Consider the following 18,535-nt stretch of genomic DNA (forward strand, 5'->3'; position numbering starts at 1 on the left):
AAAGAAGATCAAGGTGTTTATTCCAGGATTTAAGCCAGTGAGGATAGACATGCACTGAACTGCCTACAGAAAGAAACGCCACTGTGTAGGATAGCACAGCTCTTTGCATAAAGTTATTGCTGCCATAGATTGCTTGTCCTACTCACATCTATTCTTGAATATATGTGTCCACAGCTCTAATTATTGTAAGTAATTATAGCTGAAAGGACAGTGATAATATCAATCCTTAAAAGTATTTCCAAAGGGAATTAAAAAAAACTTTTTTGAAGATTGAAAGCTTCTACTAGGATACCTGTCAATGTATCTGCTATATTTTAAATTCATGTTTGTGAATACTGATAGATTGGTAATGATACGGGTCAAGTTTGCACTAAACTCTTCCACACTACTCCCACCATGCATGGCAGCTCTTCTTGTTCCTTCACTCCAAATCCATCCTCAGCAAAGTCTGGAAGTCACAGCAGCTTTATATTTTGTGAAACATTGAAGGACATGATCAATTAGAAGTACTTCCTCTTGCTGTGGGAGCAAAAGATAAAGGCAGAATGAAACCCAGCACATCAGCTGACTGGACTTGTTTTCAGCTTTTCTTTCTTGAACAAAACTTTCAAACATACATCATAACTCTGCAATGCAAACCATCCCATTCACAACATAACTCACAAGGAAGAGCTAGCAGTGATTTTTCACTTGCTTTCTAAAATACGATTATTACTTTTTGATTTTGGATGCTCAGCGAACAACCAATGCTGCTTGAAAACCAACTGATTCCCATTTTACGATACACAAGTTAGAAGAGAAAGGAATAATATCACACAATAATTTTCAACAAAAGTACAAAAAACACTAATAAGCACATGCTGATGTAAATTGGCTTCTATCTCCAGCACCCCAACTGATAATCCATTATCTTTGCTCATAACATAGATTTGGGCACTTGCCTTGCACTTTTTACAATCAATTAATTCAGACTAAGGGATACTACTGCATAGGCCACTCTAATCCAAACTCCTACCCCTAAGTGGTAAAAATTATTTTATTAAGCCCTAGACATCAAACAGGTCCATGGTATAGCAGTACTGAAATGTTTCAGATGAGCTTGTTAGGTGCCTGATCTAATTCCAGATTAAAAAAAAAAAAAGTTTTTAATAATAATTTTATTTTCAAAAGAAAATGGAGAATATCAACACAAATCACCCTGAAATCACAGTACTGGCTCAAAAAGCGCCACTATTCTGAAGGTTGGTAGAGTTGCAACAGGCTTTAGAACTCCATCTCCCTTGTGGAAAAGCCAGCAAGAGGCTAAAGCCCGAAGTTTCTGAGTTCATACTCTCCATTCACCACTAAAATTCTCAGAGAAACTGATTTACTTACATGGCAGCAAGGCAAGGAAGCACCATCTTACCCAAACAAGTGAGTTTCATCAAAAAAACCAAAAACCACTTTTCCAAGTATGCAGTAGCAGATTGAGCAGCTCCAAGAAGCACCTGCCAGGTCAAGCATCTGAAGAGCCATTGAGAAGCAACTCTCTGAAAGATTCAGGTACCTCCCATTCAGAAAGGGGTGAGGATAGAGAGAGAGGTGCTTCTAGCAGTGGGAGACTGGGAGCAATCAAACAGCAAGCTCTTCTCCTGGCACCACCGTGAGACAGCACAGGGCTTAAAAAGGCAGCAGCACCCATGTACAGGTTTCCAAATGGGAAGTTGCAAGATTCTTATGAAAATGGCTTGTTTTTAATAAAAGGGCCTGCAATGGCCCAAAATGAGACACAACAGTAGCCACCCAAAAAAGCAAAACAGAAAGGAGAAAAAAGAATGATAGATCCCATTTAAAAAAGAAAAATCTATTAAATCTAGATTTAGTGAAAACAAAGAGAAACCACATGCATGTGGCAAATCTTTCAAATTTATTTTGCCGATCACATTTGGGGGCAGAAGAAACACCATTCCCCAAAATGTTCTTCAGAATGAAATCAAAACCTTCAGCTGCAGTAAACTGACAGTTATAACAAAAGCCAAAATTAAATGAGGTGCCCCTTCTACATACTTTGCAGCCATCAAAAGCTTTCAATGTATTTATCAGTCTTTTCTTCTTCAGCTGAAATTTTGCTTCTCAGCTTTCTTTAATCCTAGCTTTATACACACCCCTTCTTGGATCTTAATTGCTCTCATCCTACTTTCAACTTACATTCTGTGTTGCCCTGGAAGAAAAATTGCTTGTTTAACGAGAAGAACCACAAAAGGATTTTAGCCTATTCTAAAACAACATTGAACTATTCCTACCTTACTTTCATGAAATGCCTTTACAAAGGTCATTTTAAAAAGTATGTCAAAGGAAAGCCAGTCCATCAAAGAAAATGCTAATAGACATACAGGGAGAATATTAAGATGGCACAAATGACCACATTCTCTCCTGTTTACATGTACTTGCATGCATTCACTCACTCATTCAGCAATTCTCTGTTGCAGCTTCACGACTTAAAGGTAAATTCAGTGCTGCAAGAATTACTGGAGGACTGGGAGATTTCATCACCCAGGAGGTGAGGCCATGGAAGGGATGTGGGTGGGTCACATCATGCACGGGGCAGGGAACAGATTTTTTTTCTGGGATTCTACACAGTCTCCTCAGCTAGAAGGTGGGGGCCAGGCTTGAAAGCCTGTCAGAGACCATCAGACCCAGAGAGTACTGATGAGGTGTTCTTGGCATCTGGGGAAGGTCTGCAGCTCATCCTGCCTTGCAGAAAGGTTCAGCAGCTGTGGTGTGGGTAGGGTCATTAGTAATGCTGCATTCATGACTCATCTGTGGCTTATTCCTTAAATACACACACACAGAGGCAGGAATTTTTGTTTCACTGGGCTTCAAGTTGGTCAGGGCCTTCAACATAAATCTGTGTATTAGTCTGCAAGGAAATTTATCATCTGACCTTGACATGTTTCTTCCACTTTGAGAAAAAATACTGGTTCCATAGTTCCCTGCTTGTAAGAACAGGGAATGCATCTCAGAAGAAGAGAAGCCTTCATAACAAGGGTATTTCCCAGTTACAACCCATGCAAACAAAGACTAAGAGAGTCTTGGAAGAGACTTGATCAGGAGAACAAAACCAAACAGCAGGAATTTTAGCACAGAAGTGCTTTAACTTGAGCTGAAAACTGAAATCTTCCATCAGCAAAATCAAATGAAGTACTTCATTAAAAGCCAAGTTTAATTCATGCAGAGAAAATGCATCACTTTCAAAACAGACGGAGTGTTTTTGTTTTGGGATAAGCTGTGTCTCTCTGGGCTGCTGAAGGAGTTCAGTGGATTTCTAATTTTGGTGTCTTAGACTGGACTATGAAGCTGCTTTTGGACAGCAAAATACAACCTCCCCACTGGGCACAGAAGCTGCATAGTGATGACATGCCAAGAAAAAATATCTTCAGCCTGGGAAACCTGACACAGTAGGAGACAGGAGAGAAAGGGTGAAGTGCTGCAGTAGCTCAGGAAGGAAAAAAAATAAGTTCAGACTGAGGTAAAGAAAACAATGAATTAAAATCTTTTGATCATGAATTTTTAAATGAAACCTTTTAAAATATCTGAATGGGAAGTTTTGGGTTTGGCTACAGTCTTTTGTCAATCGTTTATGCAGAAAGCAAAAGCTTTTTGCGAAACATTCCATAGCACTGAAGATTAACTTTTTCTTTTTCAGTCATGTCAATTTTCTGCTTTTTTAATCAAATTCTGTATAAGCTGTGCTAGAATAAAGAGAGGCACAATGAAGTTTCTCTTTGTATTCAGTGATAGAACAGAATAAAATTTGGACTGGTCTGTTCAGATGCTTCTTAGACCACTTAAAAAGTAGTGGTTTATTTCAGTATCACATGTCTAAAATTCACTAGTACTGAATATTAAATCACATCTTTTTACAAGAGGGAAAACCTTCCTGGTTTATTCTCTGTGAAAACCCACAAAAGTAAGCAATGTTAAGTCAGAACTGATTTTAAATCTGGATGTTATTACACTCACCGGTATCGCTGTTAAATGTCTAAAACATGAATAGTACCTCAAAAATCTATTTCTGATCTTTTTCAAAGATAAAACGTGGCAAATTTAGGGGGTTTTGCCCCTCCCATAACAATGTGGGCTTCGTTCTTTTAAAGCTCTGTGTTTTGTATGTGTGAGTTTTTCTTCCTCTCTTTTCATAACAGCTGCTTTTTTCTTCGCCTCGCTTTTGAGAACAGGCTATGCAATTTTTAGAAAATAAGCACTGCAAATGAATCACCAAATGATAGTAGTTAAGCTCCAGCCATTGTGGATGCTCCTACTGAGGGGGAGCACAAGGGTTTGCTCAGGAGCACGCAGTGTATGGGTGGGTGACCTTTGGTATGGGCTGTGCAGGCTCAGGAGATGCTTCTCCTACAGGCGATGTCCAGGCTCAGGAGGTGCCTCTCCTACAGTCTCTGCACATGGAGAGCATCGCGCAGAGAGGCACAAAGCAGATGAGAGCATCACTTACTGACACGTGCTTGTGTTGACTTCTGGTCAACACAAGCTTCAGCAACACCAAAATACCCGCAGGGAAAGAACACTGCCATCTGGAAGAAGCCCAGTGAAGTTACCCCCTGGCTCCCTGGAGCCTTGTGGGGGGGTGTGAAAAGCAAGGTCACAATTAATTCAGTTGGGATTGCATGGAAGCACTGCGCAATGGATTCCTTTCAACCCCGCTAATATCCTCTCATGGAAAGGGGATTGTGGAGACTTTTTGCAGACACAAACCTCTCCTTGTACATTTTACAACCAAATCCTGTATCTGGATTTAGCTCAGCATAAGCTAACATAATCTTGAAGTCCTGGTGTATGCAGCAAAGCTAAAAAAATCTTATTATGGCAGTAAAATCATGGCTGAGGTAAATATATTCTGCGTCTCTACTTTCAGACATTTGCAGCCTTCTGAAAAATACTGTCCTTTGGTCTAAGATTTCTTGTCTTGTCAGTCCAAGACTACTAAAAATAAACAAGAAAAAATGTTTGCCACTTATTTTTGATCATCTGAAGTGCTCAGATAGGAAAATAAAAGAGGAAGTAAGTGTACAAAACATGGAAGGACATAGCTTCTTATCATTCGGCCTTGAAGCCTTCCCTCTGCACCCAGAGGCTAACTTGGCAGCTCAGTCATGCTAAACCACCTGGGATTGCACACAGAAATTCCCACAGAAAGTCAGCTCTAATATCAGCTCCCAAGTTTTCACAGTACCATTTTTTCCTACTTGTTATAGTAGGAAAAGGTTAAAAAGCAGGTGAACTGACAGAAATAGAAATATTTGTTATTTGACAATGTTATTAAATACACTTAAACCTGATGAAACCAAATCATTACTTTTAGCAGTGACCAGTGTTATCTGGGAATGCAATAGTAAACACTATGGAAGACAAGTTTATATGACTGTAAATAAAACAATGGATGAACCACCTCTTTGGAACCTGAAGCCCCACAGTGAGACACTATCTGATTTACGGGCTGACTTAACATACTCCAGTTACAAATGGAAAAGGTGTTCATCCTCAGTCAGGTCACTGAGAAGAAGAGAACAATTCTTGGTGTTCAAAATATCCCCCTCTACTGCAACAAATCTCTCTGGGATTAACGCAGGCATGGACTCTACACCATTTGAAAGGGACTTGCAATCCATGTTCTGAGGACTTTGACCTACTCGTTGCTGTTGTGTTTTTGTGATCCACTCTACAAATTCCAAAAAGCCTGTTGTTCATTTCTCACTCTTTTTTTTTTTTTTTTTTTTTTGCATTACCACTGGCTCCTCCCTCACCAACTCTCCCCAGTATGCTAAGAAATCCTGTCACCTCACCTTTGCATGTTTGTATATATTCAGGCACTTGTTTCCCTTCTCTGGTGCAGGTGTAGTTTGATCCTGCCCCAGTGTATGCACTGGATGCTTCACAGGAAACACAGAGCGAACAGTCAGAGCAGATTCCCTCAAGAGTGACTTTACTAGAGCTGTATGAATTTCTGGAGCTAAGGATCTACTGCCTAGATTGTGTGTTACACTCTCCTTTTGTGTGAGAAGGCACAGATTAGCTGTACTGCTTTGTATTTTGCTTAAAAGGCTTAGGAGCTAGGGTAGTTTTTTTGCAACATTTCTTGATAACTGTTCCATGTATTTTCTTTTTAAAAGGGACATTTAAAAATAGAATATTAAAAAACCCAGTGGTAACAGTGCAGTTACAAATGCTGAAGTTTTAGAAGGAACTGCTGTGGGAGTTTCTGATAGGAATACTTGCCAAGTAAAAAACCACAACAGTTATGAAGACAGTTAATACAGATGCATGGACAACACAGAGCAGAACCTTGTATTTCAAAATCCAGCTAAACACCATAATATCTAATGACATTGACAATTCATGAATAGTATGCAAGGGGGTGTTACCATTTTCCAAAACAAAGTCACATCAAACACTCTGCTCTTGCAAGGTAGGGGAGGATCATCTTCTTTAAAAACAAAAATAAAAGGAAACAAAAGGAATAAACTGTGAAAAATAAGCCGTGAAAAAAATAGTAAAGGCCTTTTCAAGGTCTGAGCTTCCAGCCACACTGCTCACGTAACAAACACTAACAAATGTTTTGATAATTCAAGGACTGTGTGTGAGTGTACGCTGGAGCTTCAATTTAAACACTTTAACACCATTTAATAACTTTTCCTAAATTATGTTCCAATCACTGATGTGCTCTTTCCAAATACAAGTATAATACAATTTGAAGTAAAGCATAAAGAGCAAATACATTCTTAATGAATTTTTAACCCCTTGTCAACAAGGGATTCTTCAGACTTAGCCAATCACCCAAGCCAAGCAAGAGGCCCAGGAAGTTCCACTGCTGTGAGGCTGTCAGAGACAAGGAAGTGATAACCTTTTGGTTTGGGTTTTGCAAACAAAGCAACACATTGGTTTTGATTACTTTGTTTGAAGACCATTAGAAAAATGTAGATTGGCCCAGTATCTTGCACCCCTTAAATGGAAATAGATGCATGAAGAGCTAACTACAACAACATGCAAGTTTTGCTGTCGTTTCAGTACAAAGAAGTTAAAACAAAGAAAAGCAAGGAAAGGAAAAATACCACCATGAAAACCCAAACACCCTTTCCCCCTCCTCCCAAAGCCCCTTGAGAGCCATCCAGCTAGATGCTGATAATATCAGATAGCTAGATCTGATGAAACAAGTTTCTTTGTAGCTTGGCATGTTGGTTTCAACAAATTGGGATGTAAATCGTAATGCCAATGGGAAAACACTGCTTTTTCTCTCTGTTAAGCAGAGGCCATAGAGAATCCCCTGGAAAAAGCAGCAGTTAATTCAAGTGCCCTGGCTGGTTTCTGAATACGCAGCTCAGGAGTGCTAAAGTCAGATCAGTATATCCCCACCCTCCTCTGCATTCTGAGTGCAGCGCCATGGTTCCCATCTGCAGCACCAGAGCTCATGGAATCAAAGGTTCATGGGATAACCGTGACCATTTGTAGCTCTGGCAGCAGTTTTGAGCTCTCCTTCCATTGTGTAATTTCAAGGGCTTGCAAAACGCATGTCAGTGTATGAAAAGGAAATCTGGGTTTCAAGGACAAACCTTCTCAACACCTGAGTAGTAAGATGACATTGACTCATAGGCATAAGGTCTGCTCTGAAAGACAACTTTGTTTTTAAATCTTTTTCCTTGGTTGTGAGCAGCAAATGGCATCGACATATGAGACGACTAAGGTTTCTGCTAGTATTATTTTATCTCTGTTTCTTTTTCTTCCAAACTCCCCTATTTTCTTCAGCCATGTCCATAATTGGATGTTCAGATTAAGGTGAGAGATGTATTAAAATACATAAACAGTAGGATCATCAAACACAGTATGTGCAAAATGGCAGGTTTTAGAAATATTCACTGCTAAAATTTCAACTGTTAAATGTGTTTTGGTAGGCAAAGAAGACTGCAGCTTTTTTAAACATGAGGAAATCCAAAGGATTACATCAAACCATGTTACAGACACTGAGAGATACAGGCTTTCAAGCAAAACAGCTGTCATTAAAGCTCCTGTGACTGCTTAGAATACACTGCTGCAGTCTCCTAAAAAAACCCCAAATCCATGGGAAAAAAGAATACCTTTAGCCTATACTTTAGCTTCGGAACAGAGATGCAGCTCCATCTTTCTTCCTTTTCCTACAAATAAGCAAAAGCACTATGAACCATTTCTACTCCTGCGGTCACCAGCAAGGGCCAAAAAGCCACAATATGGCCTGTAACAAACATGCTCATCTCACAGCAGGGACTACAACCTCACACCTACTTTCCTAGGACTGCACTTAGCACTGTATGTGCATTTCATTTTATTTAACATTAAGGTCTTCCAGATACAACATCACTTCCTACCTTCCAAAAGTTCTCACTACTTGAAACATAACTGTGAGCACTGGGTAAAAATTCTGAAACAGCATCTGGTACCAGCACAGCTGCTAAAATGCTGTTGTGTCATTCCTTTCCTTGGACATTCATACAAGCCGTCCCTGCACATCTATGGCGACAGCAACCTGCCAAAGCCACCAGGGTTTGTGTCACTCTGTGTCACAACCAGTGCAATTAATTACTGAGGTGATTTGCATGTTTGTAGGCCATCCACAGTCAATGTGCAGCAGTGGTTAAGACAGAGCAGCTTAAATCCAGGTGCCACTGGCAGAACAGGAAAGGATCCTTGGGCTTGTAGAGAACAAGAGCAGCTCTGTGGTGCAGAGGGAAGGAGGGAGGCCAGCGTGAGGCATGACTGTACTATGAGATGTTTCTGTGTGGAGCTGGCAAGACAAGAAAACGAGCGGGTCCAGGACATGTATAGAGGCAATTGAAGGTCAAAGAGAAGTATCTAGAAGTAGTGTGACCTCTAAACCAGCCTTTTTACTGCATTTTTTTATTACCCTCATGGCCTAAACGTGATCAGCTTTGATCCAATGTTCATGTCATTATACAGCAACCAAAGGAGGGCACAGCCAATGATTTTTTTAACTCTCAGCACTCAAAAGCATTGTTTAGGCCTGGTGTAACCTATCCCTGTGTTATTCTAACAGGATGCCCAACTTTCATGGTTGCCAATTTTATTTATGGCATAATACTTGCACAGAAATACAGACAAATGATTATTAATGCCTTTAAAAGTAATTTTCACAGGAAATGCAACACAAATCTAACTGTGCATGTCTTAAACCTTCCCTGTCCACACCCTGTCCAGAGAATAAGAGTCATTTATTGGGAAGCACGTGCCTTTTCTTTCTGCCCCTCTCCCCAGGTCAGTATCCTCAAAGCCTTTCTTCTAGTCTTTCCATTTGGCTACTTGGTGAACTCCAGAAGCATTTGCATTGATGGCGCAGGACTTAGCACTAGATCTGTCATATATGGTTAAGCTGCAGCTGGGCTAAGCTCCCTTTTTTATCCTGAGTGGTATTTTCTCTTTGAACTTTAGGAATTTATACAGTGTTTTATCCTTTCAAGTATCTCAAATTCTTCACAGGATCTACAGCACAGGCAGGGCCTTTTTATGACAGAAAGACACAGTAGGTTTCCATGCTTTGCAGTCACTGCAATATAACCCACTGCTTCACTAAGCCCACTAACATTACATCCATTATTTGGAACGGCGCTTACGGTAAAGAAGTCATTTGTTCTGATAGTCAAGTGCACCATCAAGAGTCTGATTGCCTACAACGAATCAAGAGAGTTTTATAAGCCCTACTATGTGCTTTCATATGTTGAAAGAAAAAAAAAACCTCACAAATTGTGCAGGAATAATGATCTTTCTGCCAGCTTGTTTTTAGAACTAAAATACATAACACTTAGGTGTAAATGCAAATAGCAGTGATAATATGGGGCTCCCAGGGTATCAGAAAGGTAGCATTCCCTATGGAAATACAGAAGAACACTACAGTGGGACAAATTAAATATACCTTTCACCAAAACATGAAGATATTCTACCCATTCTTCTGCTTAAGCAGGATGACTGGTAATGTTTAGTGAAGAGAAATGAACTAAGTAGCTGCATTTTAAGTTACTACCTTGTATAATACCTATTGTGTACCTTTTCTGTGCAAAAAAGTTTCATGCAGTTGTCCATAATAACTTCAGTCTTGGTATTACTAGATAAACAGGGGTCACGAAGGAAAAATTAGCTAAGTGCCTTTTTAGCAATCCAGTGTTCACAAACACTAACTGCTTTAAAATCTTCTGCATCCGTCTAGAGAAACAGGGACTGCTTTTGAAGTCCCTCTAATATTGCAGTATTTACAGTCTGTATCACCTTTCTCTGCAGAAGGTTATACAGGGCACAGTGTGATGCAGTTCGGCTTCCAGTGTCCTGTCTGTGGGCTTGAAACACGCAGCAAACTGACCCTGCTACTCCTAACACCGGTCTTCTCAAGAGAATTCCTCCTGCAAGTAGTCCTGTAAGGTCAAATGAGACTCTTTGCCAAATAAGCCTTTGAAAATGAGTCGTGCTCTGTCATGTTAAGTGAAAAGGAACTTAGCTGGACCATGTACTAATTTTAATTAACACAGTAGAGTCCTTCATATCAGATGATCTGGTTGGGTTTTTTTCTCCTTTCCTCTCCTTCCTTCTTTTCTTTTTGCTGTTTTCAGGCTTTTTTTTATTTTTTTTCCTACCCTTTCCTTTTGCATTTTTTTTCTCCTTTCACACACTATTTTTTCCCCATCCCACTTTCCCCTTTTAACAACCCACCTCCTCCTCCTCCTGCATCCTGTTTTTCTATCCCTTTGTCCTCTCCCAGTCCTTTGAAGGACTACACCTGTGTTTTTCTAACAGTCCCACCAGAAGCAGCTGAATGCCAGTGATAAGAAAACTGATAAAAACCCCTTGAGACTTAAAGGCTGTATTCCTACTAGCCTGCACAAAGGGAAATGGTAGATGTGGGCTAAGGAGAGAGGGATTAAATGAGTCAAAACTTGCAGTATTCCAACACAGAGGACTTAAATTTCTGTAATTCCCATTAACTAGTGCACACCACCATTAAACTGCTTGTTCTGGTCAATATTTAAGAAGGGAAAAAATGAGCAGAGCCACATGGTAAACACATCTGGAAGACTAAAAAAAAAAAAGAAGAGTAAAAAGTTAATGAAAGTGTATATACACGTCAGACATCATACTCAGACCAGGAATGGTGTTATCATTTCCATTACAGGAGCACATACCTGCCTCTGAAACCTGCAGGAGTTTTAATTGTTTTTTGAAATCCACGCCCTAAGAAAGTACCTCATTATTTCCCCTTTTCAGAATAGCACTTTCATCGCACTCGTTTTGGACACCTCGCCAGGTAGGTCAATCCCCAACAAAAGCCTGGTCCCATTCTTTAAGCCAAAACACACTGCCTAGGTCTGCCGGTGCATTTAATGTGCTGGCTTGCAAAATTTCTCTGTGCAGTGTGTGCACTTAGAAATCAGCAGTACCTGATCTGGGAGTCACACAGGCAGCTGCCATGTCTTCAGGTTAAGCATAAAGGGATTACATTAGATCTGGCAAATGTCATTTATTTCCAGGATTTGAGAAAAGAATTTTCTTATCCCAGTAATTCCAGCTAATCTAACTTAAGGATCCTAGAAAGATAAAGCTGAATCTCTACTTTTATACTGAGAGTATCCAGAGCTCATTATGGATTTTGCCAAAAATCCCAGATCCTTGGTTTCCCTTACCAGCTCAAGAAAAACTGCATCCACAGGCCTTCCAGAATTTTAAGAGAAGCCCATGGCAATTTCCAGTTGGGTATGTGATTCTATTCATCCTGCAATCCACAAGTGCTCTCTCCTAGTGAGAGCTGGACCTTCAAGCAAGAAACCTGTGTGCCCTGAGACAGCAAGACCAGGTGATTCTCCAGCGTCAGATCTATAAAATCAGGGAAATGGGCTCAAGGGAAATGGGCTTCTGCAACTGAATCCATGTGCAGACAAGCTCAAGCCACCTAGCTTCCCTATGTCCTTTCTGCAGAGATGCAACTAATGTTAACGTCTTCAAAAGAATTATACATATTTAACTATCAATTAATATATGGCCTGCGTGCATGTGTTTGCTGACTGCCATCCATGGAAGGGGCTTAGCTAGGGAGTTTGTCTAACTACACAAAGATTTTGGAAGCTATGACCCACAAAGAAAGTTTGGTACATTCTGTACTGACAACTGATTTCCACACACCTCTTGCTCATTATAGTATTTCACACTTTAAAATGCAATTCAAAACAAAAAGTATGGCATGCACAAATTTCCACTGATCTCAAGCTGTACTAGTAACTGTGCTGGTAGAATCGGAGCTGGTAGCAAGCTCCAAGTGGTTTGTAAGGAAATTCACTGCAGTGAAGTGTCATTTTCCACATTCCCAGTTGTAGTTAGAAGAGTGCCTGGATTCAAAAGACTAAATAACTTCCTTTATTACATAATCTGCAAAACTGCAAGCAGAGAGCAACAAGGAAAGCACAGATCCTTCCTCTGAGCACTCTGACGTGCCCCCTCTCCAAAAGAAGTCTCTCCCCAGGCTCACTGCTTTGGTATTCAGCCTTTCACTCCGGCACCTTTTTTCAAATTGCAAAGATCCCTATTTATTATACCCATACATACAATTATCTACATCTACACATATGTATGCGCTCTGCTGGCTGCCCACACTCAGGCCCATCTGCCGGGCTGGCGCTCTGCCCACCGAGAAGTTGGTCGGTCCATTTCACTAAAGCGCAACTGTCAAGCCGTGATGGGCTTTGGTGGGCAGCCAAGAGCCCTCCTTTCTCCAGGGACGAAAGCCTCCCAGCGACACTCGAGTTTGTGTGGCACACCACGGGAGCACAACCATTGGCACACATGCCAAAGCAAAGAAGATTTCAAAGAGGAAAGCAAAGAGGAGAGCTGACTGGTACTTCAGACTGTGATCCAGCCCTACTTTGCGGAGGTGATTATAGTGGACAATGCTGCTGTGGCTGAGCACAGGCCAACCATCATTAAACTTTGACTTTGGCACCAATCAAGTACAACAGGGCAATTGTGAGACGACTCAATAGATGTAAATAGCCACTATACAGGGCAATTCAGGGAGGCATAAGGGCATAGACAAGTGTCCTACAAAAGGCAGCTCCTTCCACGTGCAAGCACACTTGGGGAGTAACTCCAGTTGCCCGGGAACCAGGAGTCAAGATCAGAACTACAAGCATCAGATCTTCAATTCAGCCCAAATCTTTCTAGGAAGATCATCTTGCGCATGCTGCCTCCTCTCACATTTCTGTTTAAAGCTGATCTTTACTTTTACACTTGCACTGTGTGAAGACAGAGGTGGGTCATGGTTTGCTTTGGGGTTTTAATCTCTCAATGACAATAACAACATGCCTGGAAACGTTGCTTTATCTTCTACTTTTCTTTTCCTCCAGGTACGCGTGGACTTGGCCACTAGGAGCCTGCTTTAGAACCTCTCGATGTGGCTCTTCCTCATGGACAGAATCAGCTCACCCATCCTCCCTGGTGTCAAGTGGGATGCAAACACAGCTCCGCCTCCCTGCACCATCCAAGGTGAACAGTTCAACGTGGTCTCACTGTTCAGTGGCTCTATTCATCCGTAAGTACGACAAGCAAATTCTGGCACTAAACCAGCAGCTCCTCTGCTCCTCAGGAAGGCCCAAAGGCAAAATTATATCATGCTTTTCTTTAAACCAGCATGGTCAAACTTCACTATGAGGAGTTTTACCAGTTAAATGAGGCTCCACTCATAGGACTCAGTGGTCAGGAGGAAGTTCCAGCTGAACTTTTGAAAAGCTGGAGATAATGCTGAAAGATTCTTTCCCCTGTTGATTTTAATCGGGTCAAAAAAATCTTTCATTATGACACATCACAGAACAGTTTATAGACATCACCATCACATGACATTTTAATTGCTGTTACCTCTTTAGACAACTAAGCCAAGGCAAAGCTTGTCAGCACCAAGAGGAAAGAAAATCAAGTGTGCTTCTAAAGTCTGCCTTTCTTAAGCAAAATAAGCAGACATCCAGACCACTACATGAAGAAATTTTACATGTACCTTCTACTTCAATTTTTGAATGGCTCTTCTGACATCTCTTCCAGCTAAGAAGATTAAAAAAGACCAAATCATTTGAGATATTGCATTGCTTCTTGACATCAATCTGGTGAAAGATTTAACTGAAAAGAGCCTTTATTTTTGTACTTTGTATGTTATAGGATGGAATTCTGTTAAGTTGTAATCTCTTTTGAACAATTATAGAAACTGCTGTATTTCCCTTTACAGGCTGTTCTGCCTATACAGAGAAGAGCATTCCTATAAAAATGCAGCCTCTGTACAATAAAAGGTACGGCTCAGGATTTCCCTCTGGGTCCTTGTGGCATATGCACAGGCACGTGTACTGTCAGTGGTGCTTCTCACACAATCAGTATAAATACAGTGGTTCCAAGAGGAGATGACATCACACATTTTATAGTAAAGGAACTGCATGAAACAATTATATTCCCTAGCAGCAGTTATGGATATGCCATAGGTAAGTAAAACAGTTGTGATCTTCTTCACTCTTCAGTGGGATGAAGAAAATACCCAAAGACTGGATTTATGTCATAATAGAGGGAAAGATTTTGCCCCATACATTTCAGTCTTGTTTGCCTTAAGCAGCAGGCCAAAAACCTGGCTCTACTGAAGTGAACAGTGTCAGGGCAATTAGTCTCAGATTTGGTGATCTCCACACCAGGACACAAAGACCACTGAAATTTCCAAGTACTTGCAAGTGGCTTGGCATTTTATCTCAGTTGCTGAGACTGCTAAACCATCCCTGCACTGACTTCTCCACAGGTAACACTATAGACAGCTGTACATCTAAAGATTACAATAGGTGCATCTAACTTAAAAACAAATGAAGCATTTACGCTTTAATTGGAATCACTAAGATTTAGACCTAAATTGGCACATCTTTCCTGCATGGTTTTCAATATGTCTTCATTGTAACAGTTTCCCAATTTAAGGCAATGTGAGAAGACAGAAGCTTTTTTTTGCAAGACTACGAACACACACACACACCCCCTACCCCAAAACCAGTGCTAACATCTGTGGCAATCCAAAATGGTGACTGGTTACATAGGAGGAGATTAAAAATACACAGATCAATAATGTTCTGCTACAATTTTCAAATAGAAACCTCATGTAGTTTTTTCCAAACACAGTCCCTCTAGTAGCTTTTGTAATGACATTGGAGAGGGAGACATTGCATTACACTCTTCTAGGCCATTCTTACAGTCCCACACATAATTCCCCCCCTGCCTCCCCCCGATTTTCAGCAAAAGTGTCATTCTTGTGCTGTTTGTATAAGTGGACAGAATTTCAAGCATCTGCTCCCAAATGATTATAAATCAAGGAACCTTCATGCTCCATTAGCTTGAGAAGCTGGCGTTATTAATGATTGCTATTTGAGGAAGTTCACAGTAAGTGTCTAAGTGAAGACACCTCTGAGGTAAGGCTCTGTTTTGTTTCTGAAAACAGCTGCGTGGGCAAGTCTTCACTCTCGCTGTTTAACATATTTCTGAGGCTACCACTTCTAAGAAATTTCAATTATTTTCGTTAGCTTAGCATTAACAACAATACTGTCATTCCACAGCAATGCTTATGAGAAGTCATTTAGCTTAACAAATACTGGGGTCTATGAAGATGCAACACTGCTCTTACTCCTCTATTCTTTATCCAGTTTCAGAAGTCTGAAAAAGCTGGTTCAAGTCTCAAACACAAAAAGCGAAAATTTAAGTATTAGGTCATATTACTAATGGACTTGAAACAATGTAAGAAATGACTGGGTATAGCCTGGCAGAGCTGATTTGCTCCACAGGTTAATACACCGAGATTTCCTACATGATCCTAACCAGCAGCCTTTGATTTCCACAGCTGCAGGACCAACTCTGCAAAGAAAAGGCGAGTCAGAGGTCTGATTAAGTGAGTTTTCTGCCTGTTAGTTACTTGCCTAGGTGCACAATGAATGCGATGCATCCCATGCATGAATACCACACAATACCAAATTTAAAGATAAGAGATCTGACTCATCACTCCACTGCACCAGTTTTATGCCTACGGGGCTCCATGTTCTTCCATGGTGACTCAGACCCAAGACTCCCCTCTCTCCAGGAAAAACATGACAAGTCATGCAGTACATGTCAGACTTAGCCATCAACTATAATCCGCATTTGCACTGCAAAACTAATTGGAATGTAACATTCCATACCACTTACACTTTGCTGTTAAGCCTAGTGATAGGAATATATATAATTAATGTAAAGAGCAGCAGTTTAAAATACAGTCATTGGAATTAACCCTATTATACCTGGCCACACTCAAGGAACCCTGTTTGAGAAAGCAGTCCTTGCCAAATAGTTAATAGTGTCGATATGTGCACGCTAAGATTAACAACATGGAATTAAGGAGATTAGTCACTGGAACAAAAAGTTTCTCTGGAACAATCCTCATTCTAAGACTGCTGCTTCCACTTTTCTAATCCAGGGCTGCTGAAACACAAGAAACTTTTTGGACAACTCTAAGGTAGGCATTGACTATTTCTTCCAAAAGGACATGCTGTATTTATGACAGCTACTTTTGGCTTTCAGCTATACAAATATAAAACACCATCAGGCCCATTTTCTTCTCACAGCTTCATGTCTGTATATATTCATTGATTTCAGTGCAATTATATCTGATTATTTGCCTGGAATGGAAGTTAGATCAGTGCTGACCGTTAAACGCAATTCTGAATGGATTTATACTGGGAAAAACGTGTATGAGGAGACAAACTACTCTACAGTCCGACAGCACACAACTGTAGAAATCAAGGAAAAAATTAATAAAGGACTAAACCTTCAAAAAATCAAACAAAATAAAACAATTCATCCTTCACCTTGCTCTAAACTATAAGGGATTGGTATCCAGCAGTTTATCATAATGTACCTTGTGCTTTTTTTCTGTTTTTTAGTCACAGGATTGGCGGGTTACTCTAGAAAGCAGAGATCACTGCCACAGGTTTGTTTTCAGGATTGGGTCCTGAGCTACTTTGCAGAGAGAGCTGAATCTCTGATGGTTGATCCTGCACAGTTCAGCCTTCCTGGGCAGTGGTGCACACAACCAGTAACACACCAAAAACTGCTCATGCAAATGACTGCATACCATCAACGAGCCACATATACTGAGTGTTACATGCATAAACTATCCACTTGCTTGTGATCACAGAGTGCACACGTATGTAATTTTGTATTTACTACTACCACTGCAAGACGGTAGCATCTCATTCTGACTACACTTACATCCCACTGAGAGGTCAAGCCAGGAGGCAGTATTATAGGTGTGCTTTTCTATAGGAAGGCAAGATTTATTCTTAGGCATTCAGTTCTTTGAGTTTTAACTGTGTCGTGTGAAAAAGAAAAAATAAAATCCACATAAAACCACAAAACCATTCACTGCGATGAATACAGACTTTGAATAAATACAGGACCTTGACTGCAACAGGAGGGCGAAACCCAAAAATGTGTCAGTAGGATCATTCTCTTTTGAGGAGCAATATAAAGGCATGAACCTAAAATAGATATGGCATTGGCTCTTATCTCATGCTCACTTACCCTTTGACAACCAGAAACCACGGTGACTTAAAAATCTAGTACTTGCTACTCTAGTTGCCACAATTTTATTAGGCTGGTCGTGTGGCATTCACAGGTGTGAGACATAAGCTGGTATCCAGGTGGAAGTTATGAAAACAGCTCCATAGCTAACGACACTGTTAAACCACAGAATCCGTGCCTTCACCCCCATTATTGAAATATTTCTACATCCAAAAAACAAGGGGAGAAGCAGAGCTACAACGTTCAGAACTGAACAGCAAGTTACAAAACTTCGAAAACACCACCATATATTGAAAGCCTACTAGCACCAGATTTGTGATGCCGCTTATCACTTGGTGAACCTCTCCTTTTAACATGCGGGTCACCAGTAACTATCAAGGATTACCAGACAACGCTGCTTCCCACCCATGTTTAAAGTACTACTTAGGTACTACCTAAAACATCACCCATGCTGGAAGCGGATCCAGTGAGTAAGTACCCGACTCAGCGGTCGCCAGCAGTATTTCACTATGGGTGGTAGCTGGTCTCTAGCACGGAATGTGTAGAACAAGCCAGTTTGGCTGCAATGACCGAGATCTTCACCGCCCAACACCAAAGTTTGCCAACGAGCCGGTGAACGCACAGGTAACAGCAGCCGCTGCTGCGTTGCGGGGCGCCGTCCTTTCGTCACTTTTACCTCAGCCGGCTGCAAGAGGCGACAGCGGGCGAGCAGGGACAGCCCACCGGGTCCCCAGGTGGTCTCCAGGGACCCCGGGACCTGCTGCACTGAGAGGCTGGGGGGGGGCGACTGGGAGCGAGCCCTGCCGTGCCGCATGCCTGTGCACACTCGCACGCCGGGAGAGCCTCAGCGGCGCCTGGGGACAGGCGGGAGCGCCGTGCGACCCCACCGGGGGGGGGG

General features: G+C 41.2%; 1 protein-coding gene across 2 annotated transcripts in view; it reads right to left on the reverse strand.

Annotated features, from left to right (window-relative positions):
- DTNA (dystrobrevin alpha) overlaps positions 1-18,535 on the reverse strand; it is a 223,463-nt gene that overhangs the window by 204,463 nt on the left and 465 nt on the right. The gene's annotated exons all lie outside the window — the stretch shown is intronic.

The sequence above is a fragment of the Corvus kubaryi genome, unplaced genomic scaffold (genome assembly GCF_017639235.1).
Source record: "Corvus kubaryi isolate FWS band 111438036 unplaced genomic scaffold, C.kubaryi_AGA036_p1.0 37312, whole genome shotgun sequence".
NCBI lineage: Eukaryota > Metazoa > Chordata > Aves > Passeriformes > Corvidae > Corvus > Corvus kubaryi.